This window comes from Lithobates pipiens, unplaced genomic scaffold (genome assembly GCF_037356315.1).
Source record: "Lithobates pipiens isolate NorthernLeopardFrog02 unplaced genomic scaffold, aLitPip1_a1.2 Scaffold_27, whole genome shotgun sequence".
Taxonomy (NCBI): domain Eukaryota; kingdom Metazoa; phylum Chordata; class Amphibia; order Anura; family Ranidae; genus Lithobates; species Lithobates pipiens.
Genome location: NW_027507788.1, coordinates 195,519,921 through 195,546,112, shown reverse-complemented (window position 1 = coordinate 195,546,112; position 26,192 = coordinate 195,519,921). Strand labels below are relative to the sequence as shown.

Here is a 26,192-nt window from a genome sequence, read left to right as displayed (position 1 = left end):
CAGACTAAGTCTGCTGGAAAATTCGATTGTGTGTACGCGGCATGAGAGGAAAAGGTTGTCAGTAAATAAATATGGCTGTAATTCTCGGTTCAGAACTGCACATGCTGAGACCGGCCAATTGCCTGCTACAGTGTGTTTGGGTTGCGCCGATGGGGAGCGAGTATGGCGGAGGTGTTGCCTGGTGCATGAACTGTCAGCGCTGTTTGAACTGGAATGTACTGAAGGGACCACCTGGCATGGAGAGAGACTGTCACTGTGACTCAGGAGGAGATATGTCGTGTCGGTGAGATGTCATCATCATCTGTGCTGCTGCACACTGCTATCAGTGTCACTGTGAAAGTCAATTCATGTGTGTGCCTGCCTATTCTAATTTCTTGTCCTGTGTCCTGAGTCCTGTTCCTGAGCTATAAACTTACTATATCGAAAATAAAATAAGAAATATGTTTTTTTTTGCCTTAAATCACATTGCTAATTGCATATTGTACTTGTTTGTAGCCTAAATACTGAAATTTGCACTTAAAACCATATTTTGTAACTTTTGCAAATGCCAGTAAAAAACGTGGCCGTGCCAGTAAATTCTGGGCGTTGTGTCAGTAAATTTCAATCTGGTAGGTTGGCAACACTGAGCTACAACCATCTTTGCTAAGCCTCTCTATAAGACTCCAACACCTCCAAGAGAAAACACACCTCCAGCTTTTAAAATATGAACGTTAGGGATGCCAGAATTGCCTAAACAGAAGCTATTTTGCCAGACTTCTGGCCTATGAACTACTAATTTTGCCAGAATTCCATATTTCTGACCTTCACTATATACCACGTACTGAGGCCAGCTACATTTATGCATTTTCTAAACATTCTGCTAGTTATTTTTTAATACTTCTACCATGGTTACAGGACAACAAAACATGACTATCAATGTCTTATCAATGTCTAGTTTACTTAAAGTGGAAGTAAACCCATCGATTTAAACAGTTAAAAAAAAAAGGCATGCCGGGAATGCTAACTGCACATTGGCTGTGCTCTCAGCCAAACTATCAAACCATCCAATGGCTGGTGTCATAACGAATCACATGTGCAGCACCATAGCAGTTGAAGATTAAACAGAGGCAAAGATGGCAGCTTCCTTGGCTGAAAACAATAGGGGAGTTTACTTCCACTTTAAGAGAATTTTAAAGTAAATAGTTCTCAGGTTTCATCAAAATTGAACATGCATAAATTAAAGTGTATGGGGAATTGTATTTTTCACCATAATGCTATTTGCTGGTCCAATAATCCCCTAACAAGTACATTAATTTTAACTATTAAAAAATAAAACCCATTCCACCCAAGAGATTTTTTTTGTTTAGGAGAAAGATTAGAATCTCTGTCAAGTTTTACCTCTGAATAACCCTGTTTTTTTTTTTTTTTTTTTTTTTTTTTTCACACCTATATTGTAATTTTACAGTATCACCCCTGACGAAGGCAAAACATGATGACTTTTTAGGTTATTTGGTGAAATTTGTTGAGCAATTATCCTTTTGTTACTCTTTGGAAGAGCGTGGATGAGTAGCATCTACCTACCTCGTTATTGGAATTTTGAGATCAAAGTAAGCCTATAACCGTGTACAATTTTAGACGTGGAGTAAAATGACTTACGTGGATTTGGGTTGGATTTAAATTATGTAGTGAGGGAAGAGTCTTCTTTTGAAGTTTCTGCTCTCCCTGAAAAGAAAAGCAAAAAAAGTCTTCAAAGCAAAGTCATAAAAAATGTGTAATATACTATATAGGTACTGTATGTTTACTTTGACATAGAGTATATATCTGTAAATTTTATAAGTAGCTCATAAATGATCTATCTTGCACCTAAACTTTTGGCTCTTTAACGATAACTGTGGCCTTGTCCTGCCATTTTATTTCAGTCAGTTATATCTGTTTGCATGGATTTATAACAGATATACTAGCGTCATTCTATTGCATATCTAGTACTTTGTCCATGTGTCCTCATATCAACTTCCTACTTTTCTCACCTATGGACATATAAAACACTCGACAGTTTAATAGTTACAAAATAAAAAATACTTCCTAATTTAAATTTGTATAAAATATGTTAACTAATTCAAGGGAAAGCTTACTGAAGTAATAGACCTGCACCATTCTTTTTCTATTCCTAGGATATGGAGAAATGTTCCTTAAAAGAGGAAGAATTATTTAGGTCAGGTGACTGCCTTAATGAATAAGTTCTCTAAATATAATGTCAAGCACCCAACCCTATCACTTGGTGACATAACTTTCACTGGTGACAACATAACTCCTGTTCCTGTAGAACAGGATTATGTTGCATACAGGTATGTAAAAATTTTATAGTAATATGAGACGACAAAAGAAATTATTTATTCACAATACATGACACGATCATGGGTAGGATAAAGTGCTAACAGCCTTGTAAAACTCAATTAAAGGACTAAAAGACTCTTAAACTGAAATTTCTAAAATGTAAGTAGTCATGTAATTATGCATTATCTGTAGGGAATCCTGATGATTGCATCATAAGAGACCTGGATGAAACATAAGACAAGCCATGCAAGCACGCAAAGATCCCCCACAAGGTGCTCCACAAAGCACTGTTGAGACCATTCGGTAAATGTGTTAACCCATGATGAGCTGAAGAGTATTCTGTAAATGTGTGAAACAAGAACAATTGCTTGTTCCAAGGAAGCATTCAACTGTTTCACATCAAGGAGTCACAAAGAATAATTAAATTGGCCCACACTTAGTTCACACTAAAGGCCCATACACACGATCAAACATGCAGGGGCGGACTGACCATTGGGGCACTCGGGCACTGCCCGAGGGCCCCATGCCACTAGGGGGCCCCATCAGGGTTGCCAGCCTCAATAAAACCAGGGACAGTAATCCCAAGATTAGAGCTGCCTCTCCAGTACCTTTTCAGTGTGTTTATGTGTATTCTGTGTGTATACTGTGTGTGTATACTGTATGTGTGTGTATACTGTGTGGCCCCATAATCTTCTATTGCCCTGGGGCCCCATAATCTCCTATTACCTGGGGGCCCCATAACCTCCTATTGCCCGGGGGCCCCATGAGTTGTCAGTCCGCCCCTGCAAACATGCAAATGAGCTGTTTTGGAGCAACATCCGACCGTGTGTACGCTCTATCGGACAAACTTTTTCAGACTTTTGTTGGCTGTGCGAACGGACAAACTTTCTGGCAACAAAAGTCCGATGGAGCAAAGTCTGATAGTGTGTACAGAAAACCATAGGACTTTTGTACAAAGTACAAACAGGCATGCTCAGAACCAATGCAAAAGATCAGACAACAATACGGAAGTTGACCAAAGGTGGCGGTAAAGAGCAGAAAAACCACATGATTTGGTGAAAGTTGGCTGAAAAAGTCCCGCCGTGTGTATGCAATACAAGTTCTCGGCCGACGCCCTTTGTACAAAAATCCACAGGAAATTTTGTACAAAGTCCTATCGTGTGTATGAGGCTTTACATATACAGATAGACTCTCCCCCCAAAAAATGTAATTTAGCGATATATATAATAAGTAATAAAAATATATAAAGTTATGTTATTCATACCTGACAACACTTTGTTTTTGGATGAAGATACCCAAATTAAGGTGAATCCAAGACTTTTTTTTCTTCTAATTTTAGAGTGGTGAGGGGTTAGAACTCTTGCCCGGTTTTTATCACTGTCTAAATCCCCACCAAGGAGGTTCACCCTCTCTAGCTGTCTAAAATTTTGAATTGTTACTAGAACAGGAGTAGATTTTTTGCAGTGGGGACATTTATTTCAGTGACAGCTGTCTAAAGGTGAATTTTCCTCACTTTGGATAGATTTATTTTCTATTCCTGTCATATCTACAGACAGTAGGCGTCTCCTTAGTGGGATGCAAAACAGCCTTTAATCATTCCCTACTCTATCCTGCATAAAAAAAAAGAAAAAAACATTTTGGCTTCATATATACTTTAAAGTTTTGGTCTAGCAATTGCACAACAGCCCAAGATTTTTGGAATTTTCTGGTTTAATCTACTATGGAGTTGAATTCTGCTAAAATTAGCTTTATGACATTATTCCAACACAATAAAGACTGAAAAAAGATCCTTTTCTCAGAAAAAAAATGTTTTTTCACACATTTTCTAATTTGATTCAATCGGAAAATGTGTGACTCCTGGGTAAAAGCAATTTGTATATTGTGTGCAAATAGTTATAAAAAAGACCCCTTGCTGGTTATAAGGCAGTGATGGCGAACCTTGGCACCCCAGATGTTTTGGAACTACATTTCCCACGATGCTCAACTATACTGCAGAGTGCATGAGCATCATGGGGAATGTAGTTCCAAAACATCTGGGGTGCCAAGATTCGCCATCACTGTTAAAGGGTCATAATATATATATAAAAAAACAAAACTACAGGAATAAAAAGATGGCTCTACAGACACAAGAAGTGACGCAAAAGGACAAGAACATAAATCAAAAGAAATTACAGTAAGAGATGGACTGAATAAAAGAGATGCCCTTTTGTGCCTGATCCTTAAAAGCCAATTGAAATTTGAAAACATCTAAGCTATTTAAAATTAGACTATTAAAAGGAGGCACATTAAAACTGATGTTTACATGTTAAAATCTAGTGTTCTTCAAAACAGAGACCCAGTTCTAATCCAATTCCCCCCTAAAGAAGCAAGCTGCAGAGAGGTCTGTAGATGTAAGAGCGGTCCAACACTCCTGTCTTGTACAATCGGGAAAGCTCATGCTCCCTGCTGATGGTATAGTTCTAGCTGTGACTCATGTGGAACCACTACAGAGGAACCAATAATACTAGTCTCATCTGTATGGTGTATCCCCAATTCTCGTTTAGAACTTCAGATGTGACCTAAATAAAATACATCTCAACTTCCATATAAAATTTGAGATAGAGCGTCTACTTATTGTAATTTAAAATTAACCTTCCACTTGTGACTCTTTGTAGGTTGTAGATGAACTTATTATCCACTGTATGTATTAACAAAAGGGGTGAATCCCTGCATATTGAGGATAATACAGCCCTCGGCATCCTGAGGCCAGAATTAACGCCAAAGAAATAGTCGCTGTTCAGGGTTTATAGGGAATAGGCCAGACGACCCTTGTAAAACTACAACAAAGACCAAAAAGAAAAGAAAAAAGGAAGGAGAGAGAGAAAAGAAAGGTTGAAAGAAAAGTAGGAAAGTAGAGAAGTAGAAAATAACCCCGTGCTCCAATTTCCACAGTCGCTGTCACAGTCACTGCTCTAATCGGGTATAGTTTGAGGATCTCCCATCAAATACTTGACCCATGGGTCCCAGACTTTCTCAAACATTTGCATTCTATCATGAAAGATCGCTGTCATGCGCTCATTAATCATAATCCAGGAAAGTTTGTGTTTTAGCTGTTTGAATGGCAAGGCAGCCAGGATTTCCAAGATTTTGCAATAAGCGACATCTCTGGGATTTCGATGCTGTCTCCACCTTACTGCACAGCAGCACCTGTCTCGGGGTTTACCAAGGTTTACTTGGGTGAGGGTGTAAATGAAATTGTACACCCTAATCCAATAACACCTTACCTTTGAGCACCACACATGGTACACGGTTCTCTCCTGTCCGCATCCGCGGGAATGCAAAGGAGATGCTGCTGGCAGATAAGTTGCCAGATGGGCTGGAACCATGTATCAACTCAGAAGCCACTTCTATAAATTAAGTATTTATAAGCCACCTCAAGACCCCTTGGGCTATAATATGCCATTCATTCAGTTCAATAGTCTCCTGGAGGTGTGTCTCCTATTTTTCCATGTAGCCCTGTTTAATAGAGGAATTAGTCAAGATAGTATACATTTCTGAAATATGTCCTCCGATTTTATCAAATTTCTGACACAAGTATTCCATAGGGGACATAATTGCTATATCAGAATTCTGTGATATAGTGCTTAAAAAGTGCATTATCTGTGTTTAACGGAAGTATTCTGAGACCGGCATTTGATATTTCTCCATTAAAACCTTTGTCAATATTCCCTTATGATCGCACGGGTCAGCTATACGCAGTAGTCCTTTGTTGGTCCACCAATCAAATGTTCTTAGGATGAGGCCTGGGGTGAAATTAGCATTTCCCAGAATAGGGGCCAGTGTGGTATGCTGGGATTTAAAGTTCTAAGATCTTGTTATCTTGTCCCAAATATTCAAGGAGAAGGAGAGTGCTGGGCATAGAACTGGGGGCCGTTCCTTAGGCAATATGGCCTTTCCCAGATGCATAGGCCTCCACCTGCATCCATACAGGATGGGGCTGAGTAGAGTGAAACCTGGCTAATTGGGCCAACTGTGCCACGTAATAGTACTTTTGCAAATCCGGGGTCCCCAACCCACCTCTTATCTTAGGGGTGAATAGTGTACGCTTGTTCATCCTAGGCCAATTATCCCCCCAGATGAAAAATGCCATACGAAATTGTAAGATTGTTTAAGGGATGAGAGCGTACTTTCCTCTAGAGAGATGTGAATGAGGGGAGAGAGGGAATGATAAAGCTGCCCATCTTCTAAAAATGTTAGTTGACTGGCTGTTTTGCTTATCCACTGGCTTTAATACTTTCTGCATCACTGACTCAGTACAGGCATGTAGACCACAAAAGTCAAAGAAAAGTGAGAAGCCCTTACCTACATGCCTGTTCCAGTCCAGTGAATAAAAATACTGCATGAATAGTATCAACATTATAGCCAAGCAACCTAGCATTAGCAGCGTTACCTTAGGCAGGCCATAGATGGTGGGAATTTCTTTCCCGCAACCATAGGTTGCAGAAAAGAAAATTCCTTGATTGACCCATCACTGGGAGAGCAAAGTGATTATTGTCAGCGGCTATAGCCGCTGGCAATATTCACATGCCAAAAATCCGAAATGCTGGTTGTACCAAAGCCGATGAATGGATCAGACCTGTTATGGCCGGCTTTAGAAGAGGATTAAAAAAATAGCAATGAAATCATTGAACAGATTAAATATACGTATGTATTCAGCAGCATAAATAATATCAGAATACAAAATTATGAATATGGAAACTAATACACTCAAAGCTGAACTCTAAAAGTCCCATACACACTATCAGTTTTTCGGCTGAGTTTTTCCTTCAGATTTACCAAAACCATATAATATGAAGTCAAACCTTAGGAGTTTCAATGTGTATGCAATCAGGCAGGCCCTTGCAATACATGGTTTTGGTAAACCTGGAGGAAAAGCTCAGCAGAAAAACTGATAGTGTGTATGGGGCTTAACAGATATAAAATAATAATGAATACACTTCTGTATTCATTAAAAAATATATTCATTGCATTTTTAAAAGCAGCTAGTGTAAAGCTGGCCATACCCTAATGGAAATGCAGCCAGTTCTTTTGTACGCATTCACAGTACTGCCTGTTCCTTCACATATACTTCTGGTACACCAACGGAAAATCCTGCAATTTTTCTGAGGCTCTTCTCGACCTTGCATTAGTACACACGACTATTCCTAATCTTCAAACTTACTACCTAGCGGCTAATATAGTCCATATCCAGCATTTATATGACATCTCCAACTTTCCACACTGGGCATCCTTAGACCTCATTGAGGTTCACCCAATTCAGTCGCCAGCCTTGCCCTGGCTCCCCCCTTCATCCTGCCCCAGGTCCTTGAATCTGATCCTAGATTTTACCCTCAAACTCTGGTGCTCTGTCAAATTTTCAGCTGGCTTGATTTCGCCATACCTACCGCTTGTCCCACTGCTACATTGTCCCTTGTTTCCCCTGGGCCTCGATCGCCTGGTGCTATTTTAGTGGTGGACCAATCATGAATTTGTCAATTTTTATTATCTTTTTACTCCTACAAGAATACTTACTTTCAAATCTTTTCAATCCTCCTATGATATTCCACTGAGGGAGCACTACTGTTGCTTACAACTAAGGCCTCTTTCACACGGACTGTCCGTTCAGGTCCGACTGACAGGTGGACCTGAACGGACGCTCCATCGACCTCCATGGAGCGTTGGATGTCAGCGGTGACATGTCCACTGACATCCGACCCGCTCCAATCCGAAAAAGTGTGACGGATGAAAAACCTACTTTTCCATCCGTCTGAGGATCAGATCGGGTGATGACAGACTCTGCAGTCCATCCTCATCCGGTCCCCCATAGGGGAGAGCGGCACTCTGACAGGTCTGTCCCTGCACAGTGTGCAGAGAGGGACCTGTCATCTTCCTGCTCAGTGGGGATCGACGGAGCGATCCCCCGCTGAGCAAAGCGGGCTCCATACACAGACATGTCCGTGTGAAGGAGCCCTTAAGCATTTTATCTTTCGACCCAAATGCCCCCTTACAGTTTAACATCTTTTTTGAAAGTATTTATAAATCCTATCTGTACTCTCCGGGTATTATTTCATCCACTACATGTTTATCAACAACACTGGGAAAGTGAGCTGGGGGTGGCATTTGATCCGGAGGACTGGCAGACCATGACACTGACCATTTCCAAATGCTCCAAAAATGTCTTAATTCTGGAAAATGCATACAAAATAATGTACTGTTGGTACTTTACTTCAGCTCACTTGTTCCAAATTACTTGCCGCTGTGTTTTCTTGTCTGTGCCCAAACTGGAATGATGGCACATATTTGGTGGTTTTGTCTGAGAGTGAGAAGACTATGGATCAGAGTCTATGCATTACTCTGTACATTACTACATTCTAATCGTAAATAATTCCTATGAGGCTCTTCTGTACAAGCCGATTGATTGCCCCTTCTACTCAGGACACCAGCTTTACAGCCACTAAATTAACCATTGCAAGGGCTTGGTAATCTCCTACCCTCAGCTTCGAGGCAACCCATATACTTTCGGTTGACTATTCATGCTTACAGCCAATAAATCTTTTGTTAATGAAAATTCAGCCAGTTCAGCAGGGACTGGTTGAACTTCGATCAATGTGTGGCCCTCCCTGCGTGACAGAAGTTGATTGTTTGATTGACTTCTAGGGAGAATTTCTAGGGATATGTTGGAACATTTTCCTCAATCGGTGGCTGCAGTCAAATAACTGAGGTCGCTCATCTGCGTATTTTGACAATACTGGTGGGGAGGATTCCCCCATCAACCTCATTTGTATGGATGAAGGAACCTGTTAGTTTTTTTTTTTTTTGTTTTTTTGTTTTAGCCCCTGTATGGCTAGTTTAAAGTGTATATTATCTGAACATTTCATATTTCTAATATGTTGGTAGTGGTACCCCCCGTAGGAGCTGCTGAGTATCGTGGTTTGTCCGTCACTATGTCCGGCCAGGCACACAGTTCTCATTAACCTTTAGGCAGAAAACCAGTGCTTGAACTTTGTTTTGTATTTTTATTGAGGGAATTTAACTTGGATAGGGAAGGAATATTCACAAGATGCCCAACTGATTACAGTTAAGGTATATTTGACCAACTATATACACCTCTGGTATATACTACTTACTCCAGCACAGACTCAATTCTTGATCTCTCTCTCTCTCTCACCCCAGCACGTTACTTGAAAATTGTTCTCACTCTCCAGGAGCAGCTTGCACTGATAGATAGGCCTGACACGGCCTCAGCCAGACCCAAAGCAGTGACCTTTACAGGCAGAGATCATGGGCCCCTATGATGCAGAAAAAAGTACGTAGTCCCAGAGCTAGCTGTCCACATGGCTACTGAGCCCAGTACCATATCTTCAGGCCCTGCCAGCCCTCTTGGCTGCAGCTGCCTCTCTCCACTGCCCATGCCACCACAGTCCACTCCACTGGCTCTGCACCCATCCCAGACTGCAATCTCCCAGTCCTCTCCAGCGTGCCTCCCTGTCCTCCAGACTGAGTGTGATGCCGCGTACACGCGATCGGAATTTCGGCCAGCAAAATACCGATGAGAGCTTTTCATCTGAAAATGTGACCGTGTGTATGCTCCATCGGAATTTAGCTGGCCGAATTCAATCCAGCAAAAATTTGAGAGCATGTTCTCAATTTTCAGAGAACAGAAAAACAGAAAATCAGAAATTCTGATCATGTGTATGCAATTCTGACACGCAAAAAATCACGCATGTTCAGATTCAACTAGGAGATGGAAGCTATTGGCTACTGCGTATTGAACTTCCTTTTTCTAGTCCCGTCACACATGTTGTACGTCACCACGTTCTTGACGGTCGGAATTTGGTGTGACCGTGTTTATGCAAGACAGCTTGAGCGAAATCCCATTGGAATTCCGTCGGGAAAGCCATCAGAGCTTTTTGCAACCAAAATTCCGATTGTGTGTAAGGTGGCCTACCTCCTGCCAATCCAAGTTAGGGATTGGTCAGGGCTCCTCGGAATACCCCAGACAGCTCCACCTTTCCTCTCCTCCTTCCTTTCCAAAAGATGCTAGAACATTCTGGAAAGAAGTGGAAGGTCTTGGTGATGATGCCTGTTTGTCACCAGCTCTGCTCTGAGTTACTCCCAACCCAGATCAAAACACACCCAGGCAAGCCTGAAAATTTACCTACTCTCACAAAACTGTAGCCATACTACTTCTAGTACACTAGAGGGTGCTACATGTGTTTATGTTACTATGTGTAGTGCTACCCCAGCAAGGGCCACCAACTCTAACTGGTTCTTTTCCAAACAGTACAGAGGCCACCGGTCACTGAAACAACAGTCAATGGGCTCCAGTAAACAGTCTAGGGGTTGTCTTAAGCTTTTTGATAGACGAACTTGAAACAGGAGAGGATACAGGGCAAGGGATACTCCAAAACCAATCAGCAAATAACAGTGAAAGGACAATTTTCTCCAAAAGTAAATGTGTATACTGCATCTGGTTATCTTGTACAATGAATACTTGCTGGCACCCAGTGCTATCTTTAGGACACTACACAGCCACAGGGATCACTTCTAGGGTTTCTAGTCTCCAGGATAGATACCTCCATCCAGCTTCCTCTGGACACCACTCATTGACAGAAACAACCCTTCCCCAGGCCAGATTCCTTAAAGAAAGAATGCAGCCAGATCCAGGCTGCTTCTAGGTACCAACACTGTAGCTCCTAAAACCTTGCAAAGCAGCAACCCAGACCTTTAGCTGTCTCAGGGGCAATGGCCCTCCTGAGGCTGGGAACTCTCCTCCCTAGGTAAAGACACTCTCCAGGGCTTTAGACTATTTATCAGCTGCCCATCTACAATCTGGGCGCACCTCCTCAGGGATTGGATAGGTCCTGATCAATATTCAGGTTATTTGAATTTTCCCTCCCTAAGCTCTAGAAGCTTCTTCTAGAGGCAGGAGGAAGCAATCAAACTCCCAGCCTGTGAAACCCTGCACAGACTTGCTCCCTTGATTACAGAAAGAGCCCAAAAACGACATTTACCTAGCAACCAAACTAGGAGGGTGCTACAAATTTATTTTATTAGGAATTATTCTGTTCTCCTTGCATTACTTCCTTTGTGTGAAATCCCTGGTGATGCTACCAGTCCCCCTGCTGTCCTGGGCATGAATTATTATCATACAGGATTTATATAGCGCCAAAAGATTGCACAGGGCTTTACAATATAAAGGGGGGCAGTATAAGTAACACACAGTTTAGTAAAATGTTCCTGTTTTTTTTTTTTTCAAGATATTTTTATTAAACTTTTCTGTCAACATACACAGAGAAAAGAAAAGACTTTGGTGATTCACAGCATTATAATATTACATAAGAACACTGAGATGCACAATAAATAGTTTTCATTTATCAAGTATCTTGTATTCATTAATATGAATTACCGTGAATGTACAGTATGTTTTTCTCTAATTGCATAACCACTAGATGGGTGTGTGCTTGGTTCTAGTGTACGTCATCTGTTAGGAACATTACCTATCTGGTTATCTGTCTTGTGGGACGGTTAACAGGCTGGCCAGCCATCTATTCCAGATTTTGTAAAAGTTTTTGTTTTTTTCCCTAACCTCCAATGTAAGTTTATATAAAGGTATCGAGTCATTGATCAGTTTTAGCCATAGGGATTTCAGGGGTGTCTTTGATGCTTTCCATGACAATAGTAAGGTTTTTCTCGCCTTAAAGTGAAGGATACGAAGTAGGCTTTTTGCATGGGTTGAAATATGGAGATCCCGAAAAATTCCCAGCAGCCAATTCTTGGGGTACAAAATGTTTGGGAGGCCTATCGCTGATGAGATGAAAGTCCCCACTTTCGCCCAGAAGTTCTGGACTATTGAGCAGGTCCAAAAAAAAAAAAAAAAAAAATTCCTGTTTCTAATGAACTCAATCAGAAATGAAGAAAGGGAAAAAAAGAACAACACAAGCTAATATATAAATGACCCAAGGATTATACATTTGTTATGTAAAAATACAAAAAGTTTGTATTGTTCATCATATCATAAAAAATATCTCATTATAAAAATAATAAACATTACAGCCATATATAGGACATCCCTCCTAAATATGTCCCAGTCCCATATACATACATACATTTATATATATAGTATATGTATATGAAAACTGTATATACAAAAGACATACAAGTCATTATTTTCTGAGTCGCTGACCCGAAATAATCTGCAGCAAGTGAATCCAGAATTCCTGATCCATAATTGCTGGTGATTACAAAAATAAATCACTGGATCAGCATAACTGCCAAGCAACTATCTTTTTTAAGAAGGACTGTCTCTCCCAGTACAGGTTTTATTTCAGTAAAGAGTTCCCATCTAGGAGTATCCTGTGTGTACAGTCAGTGTGGTCAGACAGGATTTTTAAATGCTTGGTTAATTCAAATGTTTTCTGAGGCAAGTTAAGCTTGAAGGACTTGCCTATTTGCTGAACATCACCAACTGAAGATGTTAATTTACAAAACAAGCAATTAGACATCCAATCCCATTTTGGTGTTAAGCTTGGGTTTGTCCTTCAACAATTACCTGGGACTCAGTGATCAGTTCAACAGGAAAAGCAAGGAATGGACAGACAGATGTTGTAAAGCAGTAGATCGCTATTCAGTAATGAAGTGTAATGGGATCACTGTTAGGCTTTTCATAAAAGAGTGAACACCACTACTTAAACACAGGATCAAACAGGAATAATTGTTCATACTAAGGATACAGGTGAAAGGTATGGACAAATGAAGGGCATTTTTTCTAGAGGGCTTGTGAAGTCCAGCATTGGAAAATGATCCTTCATGCTGCATTTTTTTAGCTGCCTTTTTCGTGGTTCTATTCAAGCTTATTGAATGGAACCTTCCAGCACTACAGACCTCCATATGTCAAAATGAAAGACAATGCCTGTTCTAACAACATATGCTACCATATTGCTACAGGTACTGTGTTAAAGTATATCTAAAGCCCAAACTTTTTTTTTGTTGGCTAGAGTAGGGGACCCATTTAATTTTTTTTTATTAAATGAGTCCCTAGGAGTGGTTAGCCATAATGTGATAGCATGTACTACATATTAGCACATTACTTAGCTTTCAAACAATGCCCTCCAGTGCTGTGCTGTCAGTGTTCCCACTGGTCATGGGAACTTTCATATTTCCCTGGTCTTCCTTCCTGTTCCAGTCTGTTGGTAGCTTGAGTTGCATGCACATGGGAGTCACATCATGATGAGCTCGGTGTTCGACTCGAACGTGGGCCGTTCGCCTGTTCCTCGAATTCAGAACTTTGTGGACCATTCGCACCATTTTCGTGTGGTGCGAAAGGCCCACAATGCACTATGCCATCGCAGTGCATTGCTGGCTCATGATTGGCCAAGCATGCACTGTGACGCCGCATGTTTGGCCAATCAGAGCGCCGGCAGCGAGGAGAGCCATAATTGGCCACAGGCAGGATGCCTGTGGCCAATTATAGCTCAGGGGGGTTTAGTACATGCCCCACACTATATAAGTCCGCCAGCATGGCAGCCTTGTGTAGTGTGTTGGCGTGCAAGGAAAGAGCAAGATAGGCAGGCACAGTGTCTTTTTGCTTGGGAACCTAGCGTTGTTACAGTGGGTGTTGTGTGCCTCCTGCACAGTATACACCTGAAGCTACCCCTTATTGCTGGTGTTGTTCTGTTTCTGTAACAGAGGCATCTGCAGCATTTACAAGATAGGCAGGCACAGTGTCTTTTTGCTTGGGAACCTAGCGTTGTTACAGTGGGTGTTGTGTGCCTCCTGCACAGTATACACCTGAAGCTACCCCTTATTGCTGGTGTTGTTCTGTTTCTGTAACAGAGGCATCTGCAGCATTTACAATGGGTGTTGTGTGCCTCCTGCACAGTATACACCCGAAGATACCCCTTATTGCTGGTGTTGTTCTGTTTCTGTAACACAGGCATCTGCAGCATTTACAGTGGGTGTAGTGTGCCTCCTGCACAGTATACAACTGAAGCTACCCCTTATTGCTGGTGTTGTTCTGTTTCTGTAACACAGGCATCTGCAGCATTTACAGTGGGTTTAGTGTGCCTCCTGCACAGTATACACCTGAAGCTACCCCAATTGCTGGTTTTCCCATCTCCATGCAGGCCATTACTATGTCTGGAAGGCCAACAAGGAGAGGCAGACAGTCACGAGCCAATAAAAGAGGCAACAGTGCTGGTCATGGACGCGGTGTATCGTCATCAGCACGTGGCCATGGGACACGCTGGTCCTTATTTTCGGCAGCTGGACATGTTGAGCCGCATCATGCCAAAGACTTGGTAGAGTGGATGACCACGCCCCCCTCATCCTCCTCATCCTCTCTCACCCAGGCTCAGGGTACTAGCAAAGCAGCTGCCAACACGTCCTCTTCCCTCGTCTCAATGTCATCAGTCACTCCTTCCCTAGACCCACCATGTCCTCCTGAGGAGTCCCCCGAAACTGTTTAAGCACAGTGTTGGGTACATGCTCCAGGAGGATGCCCAGCATTTTGAAGGCTCTTATGATGATACCCAGCTAGAGGAAGGCAGTAGCCGTGAGCACAGAGAGAGGGGATGCTCAAGAAGGACAGCAATCTGGCAGTCATGTTCCACCAGCTGCATCATACTGCCAGGTTTGCTCCAGTGATGAAGAGGGAGGGGATGATGAGGTCACTGACTCCACGTGGGTGCCTGATAGGAGAGAGGAGGAGGAGGAGGCACATCTCCAACGAGGCAGGATGCCCTCCGGGGGCCAGCTTAAGGGCAGCACACCGACAGAATCACACCGCAGGACGCTGCCTCTGCGAGTTATTCCAAAAGTTCTTTGGTGTGGGCCTTTTTTGAGACGAGTGCATCAGATCGCACTGTTGCTATTTGCAACATGTCTCAAGCGTATCTCGCTTGGTCAAAACATCAGCCACTTGGCCACCACATGCTTGACCAGACATATGTTGACCTGCCATGCAGCTCGTTGGCAAGCGTATCTTAAAGACCCACACCAAAGAGCAAAGCGGACCTCTCCTTGCTCCTCATCAGCTGGGATCTCCACCCCCACTATACCTTCAGTCCTCTCTGACACCTGCATTGAGAGGAATGAAGGTGTAGAATTAGGTGTGTCACAGCCAAGTACTTGCGGGCACTCTGCAAGCAGTACACAGACGTCCAATTGTACCAGGCAAATTTCCCTGCCCCAGCTGCTGGACTAAAGAAGTTCACTCCCAGCCAGCCACATGCCCAGCGGTTGAATGCTAGTTTGGCTAAATTGCTAGCACTTCAAATGCTGCCTTTTCAGTTGGTAGACTCGACCCCCTTCTCGTGAGTTTGTGCAATGTGTGGTTCCCTGTGGCAGGTTCCCAAATGCCACTTTTTTTCACAGGAGGCGATTCTGGCTCTCTACCGGCATGTGGAAGGCAATGTCCTTGCCTCACTGGACAGGGCGGTCAGCGGTAAGGTGCATATTACCGCTGACTCATGGTCCAGCAGGCATGGACAGGGACGTTACCTATCTTTCGCGGCCCATTGGGTCACTCTTCTGGCAGCTGGGAAGGATGCAGGACAAGGTGCAGTAGTGTTGGAGGTTGTTCCGCCACCACGCCTCCAAAATGCTACTACTGATTGTGACACACCTCTCTCCTCCACCCCTCCTCTTCTTCTTCCTCCATGGCCTCTTCCTGTGCTTTGTCCTTGGAACCAGTGGTGCTCCGTAAGCGTTCAAGGGGCTACGCAAATACGCAGGCAAAAAGATGCCATGCCGTTCTTGCTCTGGTTTGTTTGGGGGACAGGAGCCACACTGGGGCAGAGATTTTGTCAGCTCTGCAGGGGCAGGCCAAGAGGTGGTTGATGCCATGCCAGCTTAAGCCAGGAATGGTGGTTTTGGACAATGGCACCAACCTCCTCTCCACCCTCCGATAGGGACAACTGACCCGTGTGCCCTGTGTGGCTCACATCCTTAACCTGGTGGTTCGGCGGTTCTTGGGCAGGTACCTAGGCTTACAGGATGTCCTGAGGCAGGCCAGGAAAGTCTGTGTGCATTTCCGCCGACCATATAATGCCAGTGCTCGGCTGGCTGAGCTCCAAAAGGAGTTGAAACTGCCCAAGAAGTGCCTTATATGCGACATGTCCATCAGGTGGAACTCAACGTTGGCCATGCTGCAGCAGCTACACATGCAGCAGAGGGCCATCAATGAGTACCTGTGCAACTACGGCACCAGGACAGGGTCAGGGGAGCTCTGTTTTTTTTTCACCACGCCAGTGGGGCATGATCAGGGATGCATGCACTGTCCTGTCACCATTTGAGGAGGCCACGAGGATGGTGAGCAATGGCAGTGCATGCATCAGTGACACTGTACCTCTTGTCCACCTGTTGGAGCATACGCTGCATGGAATAATGGACAGGGCACTTGAGGCAAAACAGAGGCAGGAAGAGGAGGACTTCCTTGCCTCTCAAGGCCCCCTTTATCCAGACAGTGTTCCTGCTGTGCCACCCATCACACAGGAAGAGGATGAGGAGGAGGAGGAGGATTGTGTCAGCAGCATGGAGGTAGAGCCTGGCACTCAGCATCAGCAGCAGCAGTCTTTTAGGGATACTAAATTGCAAAATACTCAAGCGCTGGTGTGGTAAAAATACTCAAAGATATAAAAAAATATAAAAAATATGATAAAAGCTGCACCAAAAAATCTGTGATCCCTCACTAATACAAAATGTGAAAAAACTATATAAATTATTAGTGCACTAATATCAATACTCAATAAATACTTATACCATAAAAATCAATAATTATGTGTATAAATATAAAATCAATAAATAGCCGTATAAGTGAACTAATAAATTAAATGTGATTTACATAAATCAATTCTCCATAAATATATCCACCTTGTGCATAAATAAATTAAAATAAAAATTCCTTAATTTGATACCTTCTGTGCATATATGTATAAATAAATATAAATATAAATTAATATAAATATGAATAAATAGTGTTTCTTAATGCCTTCCATGCATATAAAACTCTTCCTGATGGAATAAGTAGATCAGAGTCTGATCACATACAGCTCCTGCTTCTGCACTTTAATCAAAAACACTCCCGTGCGATGATCTCCACAAAGATTGAGATATAGTCTTAAGAATGTCTTATCACCCTCAGTCCTTTAAATTATGTCCACAACACACTTCTATCCCACTGCAGCACATATACTATTTATCTCCTTGCTCCTTGCTTTTTATCTTTCATTTTGCCATAGGAGAAAAAAGAGAGAAGAGAGACGGGGATAGTGTATTACTGCGATAAAGGATGACCTTAATATGTACATGTCGATCCACTCACAAAACCAGTTAAAGCGTGGGATATTGGCAGAATGTCAGATTGTACTCCTCCTCACAGCCTTTCCATGCCTCTGAACACTGAGGGCTTGACGTCACTGGCTCCTCCTCCCGACGCGTTGCGTCACAGGTCAAGTGACATTCTCAAGGGAAATGAGCCTTAAAGAGACATTTCTTTAAATCAAAACAAAAGCAACAAACCATAAAAATATGAATGAATTAAAGTGCAAATAGTGATGATAAAGTGCTCAATCCCAATAATGATTTCAGCATGCAAACTTGAGCCATGGTATGTCTGCAGCAAGTGACAATCCCTCAGAGTGAATCCGGTCGCCTCCTGTAAAAGTGAAGTGAAGATCTCCAATTATCGGATACTATTGACCCTTTTGTCACATGGCAAAATTAGTCAAATGAGTTTCAGATATATCCTCTGACCGCTTTCCAATATCATCTCCTCGCGGTAATCAGTGGTTGCGGTGGCAGGATTTAGTGATGGAGAAAAAAAGGGAAGAGCAAAAACCTCATAGCATAAAAATGTCTTCTTAAAATCCAAAACTGAGCTGGAAAGTGTAGGTGGAACTTTCCAGTGTAGGTGGAACGCAGGCTGACACCAAGAGGGTCCTTGCTTCCACTACACAGTGCGGATTTTAAGAATTTTCTGTATGCCAGCACCTACTACGGAGTTTTGAATAAACCATACAAGACATTTTTACGCTATGAGAAGTTTGCTATTCCCTTTTTCTCTCCACTACTAAATCCTGCTACTGGAACCACTGATTACGGATATTGGAAAGCCGCCAGACGATACATCTTGGTGACTACCTAAGACTCATTTGACTCCTTTTGCTATATGACAAAAGGGTCAATAGTATCCGATGAGTGGGGATCTTCAGTTCACTTTTGCAGAGGTTTACTCTGAGGGATTGTCACTTGCTGCAGACATAACGCGGCACAAGTTAGCATGCTGAAGGGACTTCACATATTGGATGTTAACCAATTTTATTAGAATTGAGCACTTTATCACCACTATTTGGACTTTAATTCATTCATATGTTTATGTTTTGTTGCTTTTGTTTTGGTTTAAAGAGATGTTACATTGTTAATATTTCCACAAGCAAGCACTGTTAATACACAGAGCACATCACTCTTGTGGATGTATTTTTTGATTACTGTATAACCAAACAGTTTGGGACAATGGCTGCACATTTTACATAGGTGGAGCAAGTGTATTTTTTAACACATAAAAGCTTTGCCTTTAGTTTAATTATAAGGGACAATGGTGTCACGTGGTTCACATGGCTCTACAACAACCAATCACAATCTTCCTTTTCTATTTTGTGTTGTTAAAGACCAGACCTGATTTCATGGACAACACAACCGGGACCGGCCCTACCATGGGTCCCAGCGGGTCCATTGGACCCGGGTGGCAGTTAGAGCAGGGGCGGCCTGGCTCCCCTCTACCTCTATGTCGAGCCATAATTGCAGTGTGTAAGAGAATTGCTAAATTTCCGGTAATGGCATTAGCTCAGTGTAGTAGCCGCCGAACTCGGTGGGAACATTAATATAAAAAATACACTGGTACCGACACCATCTCTGCCTCCAGCATAGTGTCTGTCATGGAAGGTGTCACCTCCTCTTGTGTACATTGCCGGAGAGCGGCTGAGCGGGACGAGGGGCATGGCTTGTGGGGTGGCGTATGGGTTAGGGAGCGGACTGAATAAAGTTTCCCAGAAGGAAGGGGCACATCATCACACAGCATAGCAGCACAGCACAATTATCCACTCATCATACGTGCTGCAAGACAAAACAAGAGGCTCAGGCACCACTTTGCCAGGTGGTAAATTCAATTTTCATAGTAAATCTAGGTAATATGAGTGGCTTGCTGGCTTAATTGGTTGCTCTTTGTATATTTACTCAGCTCAGGGCAAGTCCCTCCCACTTGCAGACTGATCTGTGCCATCACAGTGCCCCGTCAGTGGCATCACAGTGCACCATCAGTGGCAATACAGTGCCCTCAGTGCCCAATCAGTGAAATCATAGTGCTCTCAGTGGCCCATCAGTGCAATCACAGTGCCCTCAGTGCCCCATTAGTGCAATCACAGTGCCCCATCAGTGCCATCACAGTGCCCCATCAGTGCAACATCCATCATAATGGTATGTCATATAATTTTGCACATAGACAAGGTGCTGTTGCATGTAAATTGGACTTCCTGATAAATTAATTTTAGTTTTAATTATCATGATATAAAATAATGGATATGGGGGAGGGGGTACAATTTTTTATTAATCAGTGGTATATATATATATATATATATATACACAGTATCTCACAAAAGTGAGTACACCTCTCACATTTTTGAAAACATTTTATTATATCTTTTCATGTGACAACACTGAAGAAATTACACTTTGCTATAATGTAAAGTAGTGAGTGTACAGCTTGTATAACTGTAAATTTGCTGTCCCCTCAAAATAACTCAACACACAGCCAAAATAATGGTGGCCACACAAAATATTGACACTTTGGGCCCAATTTGGACATTTTCACTTAGAGGTGTATTCACTTTTGTTGCCAGCGGTTTAGACATTAATGGCTGTGTGTTGAGTTATTTTGAGGGGACAGCAAATTTACACTGTTATACAAGCTGTACACTCACTACTTTACATTGTAGCAAATGTCATTTCTTTAGTGTTGTCACATGAAAAGATATAATAAAATATTTACAAAAATATGAGGAGTGCATTCACTTTTGTGAGATACTGTATACCCACTAAGCTTGAGAAGTTGATCACGTTTACTATTCTCATTGACTCCAGACTCAGAGAAAGAATCTCTTATAAGGAGCATTTGCGGAAGCCTCCTTTACATTTGTCCCGAGCTTTTCAGTCCTCACCTCCCATGCCTCCTGCTACCGATTCAGTCAGTGAAGGTGAACCCATGCACTTGGGTTTTACGTGTCTCTCTGTGGATGAGAGAACCTTTAGGAGGAGGGAGAGATCGTGCCTTTATTGTGGCCAGGCAGGTCACCTTTTGAAGTCTTGACCTACCCGTCCAGAGAACACCCGAACCTTAAGGTCCTGTCACAGACAGACCTTAGGTGGCGTTGTTTCATCCCTAGTTATCCAGAAGGATAAGCCCCTGGTTTTGGTCACCCTTTCTTTGGCTGAGTCATCCATCGAGATACAGGCTCTAATCGACTCTGAGGCTGCAGGCCTGTTCATTGATGCTGCTTTTGTATCGAAGCACTCAATTCCACTGCAGCTGTGGGACACTCCACTTGCCATTGAGGCTCTTGATGGGAGAACCCTATAGCCTGCCCATGTGACTCATAAGATGGTTCCATTGTCCATGGCCCTAGGGGCTCTTCACCATGAGGTAATCCAATTTCAAGTTATATCCTCGCCTAAGTTTCCGCTGGTTATTGGTTATCCTTGGTTACAGAGGTTCTCTGAGGTTTTCTGAGGTCACCACAATGCAGTGAGACATGCTTCCAGAAGGTATCCAAGGTCCTATGCACCTCTTCACTCTCCCTGCGACTTTAGAGATGTCTTTGACAAAGGTCAAGTCGGTAGTTTTCATCCACACCGGCCTTATGATTGCGCAATTGACCTTCAACCTGGTGCAATACCCCCTTGTGGCTGGGTTTACCCTTTGTCGGTCTTGGAGGATAAGGCCATGGAGGAGTATGTTGCAAATGCACTCTTGAGGATTCATCCTCAAATCCTCGTCTCCTGCTGGTGCTGGTTTCTTCTTTGTGAAGAAAAAGAGTGGTGAACTGAGACCTTCTATTGATTATAGGGGTCTCAATAGTTTCATCATTAAGAATGCCTATCCGATTCCGTTGATTACAGATTCATTGGCCGCCTCAGTGAGCAAAGGTTTTCACAAAGCTTGATTTGAGAGGGGCATACAATCTCATCAGGATTAAGGAGGGCGACGAGTGGAAAAGTGCATTTAATACCAGAACAGGCCATTACGAGTACCTCGTAATGCCTTTTGCCATTTGAAATGCCCCAGCAGTTTTTCAGGAATTTATTAACGATGTCCTCTGGGATTTGTTGCAGTTATGTGTGGTGGTTTATCTCAATGATATCCTCATATTTTCCAAGTCCCTGGAGAGCCATGATTCAGATGCCTGTCGTGTGCTTTTGAAACGAATAGAGAACAATCTGTATTTCAAACTGGAGAAGTGCGAGTTCCATCGTGAACACGGTAAATTCCTGGGCATGTCATTTCCACTGCTGGTTTTTCGATGGACAAAGAGAAACTTTCTGCAGTGGCCCCGACCCGTGGATTTACTTCCTCTGCAGAGTTTCCTAGGCTTTGCCAACTATTATCTGAAATGTATTCATAACTTCTTGTCTCTGGTCAAGCCCCTAACTGATATGACCAGAAAGGACAGTAACCCACAGAGTTGGCCTCCATCATGCATTAAGGCCTTTGAGAGTCTCAAGGCTGCCTTTGTTTTTGCTCCTGTGTTGGCACATCCTGATCCTACATTACCTTTAATCCTTGAGGTTGATGCTTCTGAGAGAGACTGGTGTTGGCACCCTTCTGTCTCAATGTTCTACCTCTGAGAGAGCTATGCATCCTTGTGGCTACTTTTCCAAGAAATTGTCACCTGCGGAGTGCAATTTACGAGATTGGTGACAGAGAGCTGTTGCCGATCATTTTGGCCCTGATAGAATGGAGACATCTCCTCAAAGGTACCACTGTGCCGGTTCTCATTCTTACTGACCATAAGAATTTCACATTCTTGTCTGAGGCTAAACGCCTCTCTCCCAGAAGGGCATGATGGGCTCTTTTCTTGTCAAGTTTCAATTACATTGTCTCATTCTTACCCGGTACTAAGAATGTAAGGGCTGACGCCTTGACACAACAATTTTCCTCCACTTCCAAGTTGGAGTCAGTTCTGGTTCCTGTGATTCCTCCTGATCGCAATCTGGCTATGGTTAGCACCAGTCTCACTTCTCCTTTAGGTGACAAAATTCTTGCTGCTCAGGTCCATGCTCCTCCTGAGAAACCTTGTGACCGCTGCTTTGTCCCAGAGAGTCTCCGTACTGCCGTGTTTCAGACTTACCATTCTCCGAAAGCTGCTGGCCACCCTGGGAAGAATCAACTCTTTTGGGCCATTTCCCAAAAATTCAGGTGGCCTAGTCTATTTGTTGATGTAATTGCCTTCGTAGCTGCCTGTTCCGTGTGTGTTCAGAGTAAGACTCCATGACACCTTCCAGTGGACCTCTTACAACCCATACCCAATGGAGAGAGGCCCTGGACCCACCTGTCTATGGATTTCATTGTGGAGTTACCCAACTCACAGGGCAACACAGTTATCCTTATGGTGGTTGACCGGTTCTCAAGGATCTGTCATTGTATTAACTTAAGAAGTTGCCCACTTCTAAGGAACTGGCTTCCATTTTTTGCTCGGGAGATCTTTCGCTTACATGGGCTACCCAAGGTGATTGTCTCGGACAGGGGTAGTCAGTTTGTGTCCTGGTTCTGGCGAATTCAGCTTGCTTTCTCCTCTGCGTATCAGACCTATTACCATGGGCGGAGTTTGCTCACAGCAGTGCCTTGAATTCTGCTTCCCAATTGTCCCTGTTTGTGGCGAATTATGGTTTCCAACCTTACATGTTGCCTGACTCGTTTGTTCCACAGAGTATTCCTGCATTGGAGGAGCATCTCCATGGTCTTCGTTCCACTTGGGCACAAGTCCAGGAGGCTTTGCGACATGCTAGTGATAGGTACAGACTCTGTGTTGACTGCAGACGCCTGCCTGCGCCTTGCTAGCAGGTTGGGGACAGTGTCTGGCTGTCATCTCGCAACCTCTGACTCTGTGTTCCCTCACTGAAGTTCGCATCTCTGTTTATTGGGCCATTCCGTATTCTTTGCAGGATTAACCCAGTGGCTTACGCATTAGATCTTTCTTCTAATATGCGTATTTCAAATGTATTTCATGTCTCCTTATTAAAACCTTTGGTCTGCAACCACTTTACTATATCAATGTCACGTCCTCACCCTGTACAGGTTGAGAACCATGAGGAGTAGGAAGTACAGTCTATTGTTGAATCCTGTAGGTTCCGTGGTGCATACAGTACCTGGTGCATTGGAAAGGGTACGGTCAGGAGGAACGCTCTTGGGTCTCATCCTCAGACATACATGCCCCTGTCCTCCTCCGTGATTTCCATAGACATTTTCCCCTCAAGCCTGGTGGTCCTCCAAGGGGGTGGGGTCGTTGGGGGGGATACTGTCAGGGCTGGGCTCAACCCTTCCTTCTCTGAGCTGCCCGCTTAGCTGTCGGCTAATTGCCAGCTCCTTTCTCTCCACAGTTACTCAGTTGATGATATCCTGCTCGTCAGTTCTGCCTACTTAAGCCGCCCAGCCCAGTGGATCTTTGCCTTTGCCTTGGTCAACATCACAGAAACTATATCCATCGATTCCGGTCAAGACTTGCTTTGCTGACATCCCTTCTGGCTCTAGATCCTGCTTGCTGTTCCATTACATTTATCCCTGACTTCCGGCTTGGCTGACTATCCGTTCCAGTTACTGAACTTTGGCTATATTTTGACTATGTTTGTTCTTTTTACTTTTATTATTAAACAAGTGTGATTTAACTGTACTTCTGTCTCGGCCTGATTTCATGGTTTCTGACTGTAAGAACTCTCTGAATCTGGCACACATGTTGATATTGGGGCTGAAAGCAGAACACAGCCTTCATAATTCATGCACCGGCCATGTTAAAAGGACCATACCATATCAAAAATTGTCCTCATTTCTTTATTGAACTTTCCCCATTGTGTTCACAAATATCAATTTTTTATTTTATTTCCGGGGACTCCATTGGTGAAATCTCCCTACTATAGTCTCACTTCTGCTGCATATTAGATTACATAATACAAATGAATAATTCAGCAGAGGGAATGAGAACTCATTACAAAGGCCATGGCACGTGGGCTGATCTGGGAACTCAAGAACAGAGATCTTTCTGCTGGACTCCCAGCACATTAGAAGCCACTGGAAACATTATTATTATTAAATATTATACAGGATTTATATAGCGCTAACAGTTTGCGAAGCGCTGTACAACATGAGGGCAGACAGTACAGCTCAATACAAGAGGAATCAGAGGGCCCTGCTCGTTTAGAGCTTTCAATCTAAGAGGGAGGGTCATGTGATCAACCAAATAGCAACCTTCCACAAGTAGACTATTATTTTTATAAACATAATTTCAGATGATTCCAATAATGCTTAATATATTTTGTTGATACATGAGAATGAGTAAAAAGCACAAACGGTCTCACGCATTCTTGCTGATAAGCCTTGTTCACAGCTGTGTGGAGTCGCCGGCTCTATCTTCCGAAATTGTGTCTATTCACCGATGTAAGAGGGAATATCTGAGCCAGAGCACCCACCGTGGCTTTCCATTTTATACATGCAAAGGGTTACAGTGCTTTGAGTACCGCACCATCTGTTCGTCATATTATTTTTATAAAAACATACTGAATTAAAAGATAAAAATGTTGTTATAAAACACAGCAATGCAGATTGTGTCAATGTGAATGTGCCCTTTAAGAACTTGGTAAACAGCTTTCCACTAGCGCTTTCTGTTATCAGATTTAATATGAACAGTTTCAGATCTGATAGGATTTGTATCTTTAAGGATCCGTACAATGAGGTAGTCTTTGCTTTCACATTTTGTTGGATGGAATTGTCTTCTAAACAGAACCCGTTGTCCCTTAGCAACTAACAATTCTCCCATATTTTAGGCACCTTGTGGTCCCTAGAATAACCATATTTATTTCTGTAGCACCCCGGTGTTAAGGCAGGGTTGCTAGTAAATTTAGTTTACCAGGCAGTAGTTGCCCTGGTTGATTGTTAGTAACTCTACTGATTCCTCTCTAGTTTTGAACTTGCTGCACGCACCTTCTCTCTTCTGTCGCTAGGTAGCGTTATGCTGGTGACACAAGATAGACAAGGGCTTAGCAAGGTCAGGTTACGAATGGATGGGGTGTCTCAGCCAATAGGCAGGAGTTTCTTTAAGCCCCTTGGCCTGCTGGGAGAGCCTATTTATTTTGGTGGAGTCAGGTGATCAGGGTTCTGTGCCACCTGGATGGATGTCTGGGTGGACCTGTGTTATGCTGCCCCGGGCTGCTAGGCCATAAGCCTGAGGCCTATACCGGGAACATCTGGTTGCTAGGCTTGGAGTCCAACCAAGAGTAAAGGTTCAGCTGGATGGGGAACCAGCAGTGTTGGTCATCTTACGTTAAAAAAGTAATTAGTTAAGTTACAAATTACTTCTCCCAAAAAGTAATTGCGTTAGTAACTCGGTTACTACATTGGAAAAGTATTAAGTTACTCAGCAAAGTAACTGTGACTTTTTTTTTAAATATTCTACAGACAGGACTAGTGAAGGAAGTGAATGTTGCCACGTCCATTGGCGAGCCCCGTCGCCTGGTATGGATTTAAAGGGGAACCCCACACTGAAAAAAACGATGTGGGGGTCCCCCCAAAGTCCATAGCAGACCCTTTTCTGAGCACGCAG

At 43.1% G+C, this 26,192-nt stretch overlaps 1 long non-coding RNA gene across 3 annotated transcripts in view; it reads right to left on the bottom strand.

Annotated features, from left to right (window-relative positions):
• Positions 1 to 26,192, bottom strand: part of LOC143934457 (uncharacterized) — a 357,257-nt gene that overhangs the window by 146,099 nt on the left and 184,966 nt on the right. For 2 of the 3 annotated variants that reach the window (XR_013263269.1, XR_013263271.1), the window contains one exon: positions 1,636 to 1,701. This is a non-coding gene — a long non-coding RNA (uncharacterized LOC143934457). Of the gene's footprint in view, positions 1 to 1,402; positions 1,702 to 26,192 lie in introns of those variants that run through there. The other variant, XR_013263270.1, reaches the window with a different exon arrangement.